Consider the following 4,872-nt stretch of genomic DNA (forward strand, 5'->3'; position numbering starts at 1 on the left):
TCTCTCTCTCTCTCTCTCTCTCTCTCTCTCTCTCTCTCTCTCTCTCTGTCTCTCTCTCTCTCTCATTTACCTTGATTTTATCAAAGTTCCAAGTCATTCCAACTCGTTTTATTTTCACTTACTGTAATTTCTATGGCAGGTTTGCAAGCAGCACAGTTTCATGTATCATTAGTTCAATTTCTCCGTGTGGTATCAATCAGTTTGTTTAAATGCCATGTGACAGTGGATACAGTGCTAGGTTAGTATCAGGATGAGCTGAGTTCAAATCCTGCCATTTTGTGACCTTGGCCAAGTCATTTAGCCTCTATATGCCTCAGGTAATTCCCTGGGCCTTATCTATAGAGATGGATTGCAATTTGTATCCTTGGAGGGCATTTCCACACTGAGAGGTTCCCATGCTGAGATCATGGATTCTTTGGCTATTTATGTATCAGTCTTTGCTAAGGTTTTCAAACTACATTGCTTCTCACAATCTGTGTGCCCCTAAGCAACACTGTGGTTTCAATTCATTAAAATCATATTCATGTTCATTGTCAGAAATAGATGAAATATTTCTAGACATTATTACTGCCCTGTTTCCTAGGGTTCAGCAAATGCATACCTGTCTGTGACTACACACACATATGCACACAAACACATGTATACATGTGTGTATACACATGTATATTTTGTGGCTATAGGAATGACTTGTATAAGACGTGTCATATATAACATATATGATAGGTGTTATATGTAATATGTGAGAGATCCATGCAAAGAAGTATGTGGAAAAAATTTTGGTAGGCCTGTAAGAGAATGGACTTGTCCTGGTATGTGAAATTTCATTTTTGTCTAAAATCATTGATAGTCATATGTGGGAGACAATAATGACCCACTCTTGAATGGGTCTGGAAAATGTGCTCATAAGCATGTTGCCGCTTATTGAATACAATGGAGACCAGTGGTAGAGAGCCATTCCATAGCACAACATCAAGAAGAACTCAGTCTTGTTGGTGACGGTCAACACTTCCTCTGTTTTCCTGTAGGTGATGTGGCTGGCCTTAGGCAACATCTGGCATATTTTGTTTGGATTTCTGTGACCAGGAAGACAAAAATGGCAAATATGACTGCAACTGGCATTTGGAAAGTTTCAAGAAAAGCAAGCTGGGGGAAACTCAGATTTTTTTAACCCTAAAACTCTACATTTTGCCAATTAAAATATAAATAGACTTGATCTGTTTCAGCCATAATACTCCCTTTAGTGAAGAATTTTTCTGGAAAACTGTGAGCCACTGCACTGAGTGCTTAGGGATCCTGAGATATGACACCATGCCAAGCTCAAGCCATGTTGAGATCTTGTGGAAATGCCTTTTCTGAACACTGACAGGTGCATGTCATTGTAGTGTGGTGGGGGAAGGTAATGGAGTCAATGGGAAGAGGCATCTTGCTGGGGGGAAGAACCATCCCCAGTCATGCCCTTGACTTTATCGTTACCTTCTTCTCTCAAGACCTAGGACTGGAGGGACCCAGCACAGAGACGATAAGGTATATCTCCTCTTTGTCCTCCAAATTTTTTTTCTGATATTTAATTCTGACCTAAAAGGTCTTAACAGACAAAAAAGATCAATAGTTTCACCGAGCTTCTTGAACAATAGTTACACCCCAAGAACGAAAATGGTGGAGTCCAGCTCAACATCCCAGAACTTTCTAATAATTTGAGCCACTCAACAAATCTCCCATTCTGAGCAAGTCACCTCCTCTCTCTGGGTCTCGGTTCCCTCACTTCTAAAATGAAGGTGTTAAGCTAGATGGCCTCTGAGGCCCTTCCATTTGTAAGAGCCATTCCTAACTCAGAAGTTCCCGAGGGATCTTTACCGGCTCAAACTTGGGCCTTTCCCGGGGGATCCCTGTCGTGGTAGAACTTCTATAAATCCTTGTGTGTCCCTGGATTCCCTGGCATGCCACTAAATCAGGCTGTGTCGTGAGTGAGTCCAGCACGGGACACCATGCGTGGACCCCTGTGAATAAGCAACAATGTCCAAGCACTTTCTTCTCTTCACAGGCAGACTGAAGACTCAAAGCCAGTTTGAACTGGCACTTGCTATACTGTAGTCGCAAAACCCTTCTGGGGGTGACTTTGAGGAACAGATTCTCAAAGCTAAGTATTACACAGTGGCTATTTGGAATCTCTTCCTGAAAACTGGGTTAATAAGGGACACCATTTCCCAAATTACAGCTTAAGCAGGAAAAGCCACAAATCAGGTCCAGAGGGAGAATATGGTCCATCTTGCACCGATAGTCTGGTTAAAAACTGAGTAGAGCATGGAAGGAGAGCTGGGATTGCTCAGAGTTTCTGCCCCCATGTGGAAATGTGTCCATCCATCAACTACCATGGGGATTGTCACCAGATGCTGTAAATTGCTAACCTTGATCTTTTGAAATCACACAACAGATTGTGTGTGTGTGCGTGTGTATACGCGCATACATGCATGAGAGAGAAAGAGAGAGTGAAAAGAGGAGAGAAGAGAAATTGGCCAAAGTGTTCAAATTGAAAGGGTAATTACACCCAGGTTCCTGTGCCGTTGTCTGAGAGGGGTTTGCTATAACAACTTTAGATGCTTCTACAACATGTCCTTAGAATTTCAGCTCACATTTAGCTAGTGAGCAGTGTGCTTAAAACCAGTGGCCAAAAAAAAAGTTTAAAAAATTGCCAAAAAGCAAGAAAAAAAATGTACTACTGTTCAAAACCAAGCTGTATATACTTAACCTTTGGTTGGTTTTTTTTTTTAGCAGAGAACAATATTTATTTGCATAGTCTATTTATTGTATTGAGATTACACTGTTGTTGTACCAAGATGAAATCCATGACCCAAGGCAAGAAATCTTGCCTTGGCAGTTATCTTGAATTGGGACTGCTATTAACACTGTTGACTTGCATTAACAATAAAAAAGATAGAAACCCCGCAATCAGGGACGTCTACTGAATTTCTCAGGGACTACGGTCAGTAGTTATCCACTCTCCGAAGCGCTGGTAGAGATGAAACCGTTTGTTGATTTACCAGAATCCTCAGCAACAGTGTTCCCCTTCCTCCCCCCTGCTTGTGGGCTCTGTACATATGGTAGTGTTGCATATTTATGAAAGCTAGTGAGCAATAATTTATATGTAAAAATGGCCAAGCAATATAAGATTAAAACTTGTATAAGTGACTGTGACCTTAGATGGTATTTTCAAGTGTTTTTTTTTAACTGCTTTCCAAAATATATGACTATTAAAGATTCACAAATTTGTTTCCTCCTTGCTTTTCTTCCCAGCCATCGTGGCTGCATATCAAATATTTCTTTGCTTGCACCATACTCTGCCCCTGGAGAGGGGAGAGCACTTTGACATAAGATTTAATAAAAAGAAGCCCGTGGCTGAGTGTCTGCTCCATCAGAGAAATCCAGTTTGGGAGAAGCACCACTTTGTACTCAGGAGATAGAGGTGTATTTCACAGATTATAGGCAGATGGCCACATATCCTTCCCACTTGTATTTTTCTTCTTTTTCATTTCTGGATATACCTCCCCTCCTGCCCCCATCTGTGAGTCTTCACTTGTAACAAAAGGGAAAAAAAAAAACCCGGGAAGACCAACCCAACAAATCCACCCATCTAACAATATTCCACACCAATGTGCCCCTCCCCATCTCTCCACTGAGGTTTGTTTCCTTTCTCTGAGACCAATACTGGTTATTATAATTATTCCATATTTGGCTCTGTTTTATTGTGCTTTTCTTTTATAGGGTTTTAGTCACTGAGTATATCATTCTCCTGGTCCTGCTTACTTTTCCTCTGTATCCTCCCATGCTTCCCAAATCTTCCCACATTTTTCTAAATTTGTCATATCCATCTTTTCTTATGGTACAATAGTGTTCCATTATATTTCTAGACTACGTTTTCTTTAGCCATCCCCAATCAATGATTCTCCAGTGTGTTTTCTTTCCCCCTCCTGAATTTAGGCTTAATGAAAAGCAAAAATCCTTCTAACAATTACATTTATCCCAAAGTGGAATGGGATGCCTCAAAAGGTTTGGGGTTCCCTTTCCCTAAAGGTCTTCAGTTAGACTCTGGCTGACCATGTGTTGGGAGTGTTAGGGTTGGAATTCCTTTCATGTATGGGTAGGACTAGATAACCATTGAGGTCTTTTCCAATTTAAAACTTCTCTGTTTCTGGGACTCTGAGAATCTGTGATCATATGGTTAACTTCCAAGCAAAATTTCTAGTAAATACAAGTCTTTCTTGAGGCTCTAAGTCAGAGATGAGTTATTGATTTATGGAGGTAAAGGCAGTCTCCACACCATCAGTCCCCCTACCAATAAAAATATGGGTTCAGCTCCACCCCAAAAAATATTCTACTCAGGCTTTGAAATTGCCTCTTGTTTATTGAAATAGAGCTCATCCTGAAGACCACGTGTATTCAAGTATAAAGAATATCCTAGAACCTATTTCCAATCAGAAGAGTAACTAAAAAATAGAATGTTGTATCTTTTTGTCAGAGGGAGAGCTCAGTGAGTGCATACTAACCTTTTTCCAGCACACTCCCACCTCCAGGGGAACAAACTGAAATCGTAACTCCAGTCATCCTCAAAATTAGATGAAATCTGGTGCCTTATCTCTGACTCATTCTGTGTACCAGAGAATGGAATCCTCATTATCAAAGAACAAGATACAGTTGATGGAGTGATCATTCTCCTCTACAACGGGCCTATCCCCCATCCCTCCCTCTGCTGCGATAGATGTATTGACTTTATAAATGTGAGAGTCTTACAGCATACCTTGACATGCCTGCCTAGCACGGTCCTGTGCACAGAATAAGCATTCAAATATTTGTCAAATGAATGAATGATTCTAATAG

Source organism: Vombatus ursinus, unplaced genomic scaffold, assembly GCF_900497805.2.
Source record: "Vombatus ursinus unplaced genomic scaffold, bare-nosed wombat genome assembly UNPS02014799.1, whole genome shotgun sequence".
In the NCBI taxonomy this organism is placed as follows: domain Eukaryota; kingdom Metazoa; phylum Chordata; class Mammalia; order Diprotodontia; family Vombatidae; genus Vombatus; species Vombatus ursinus.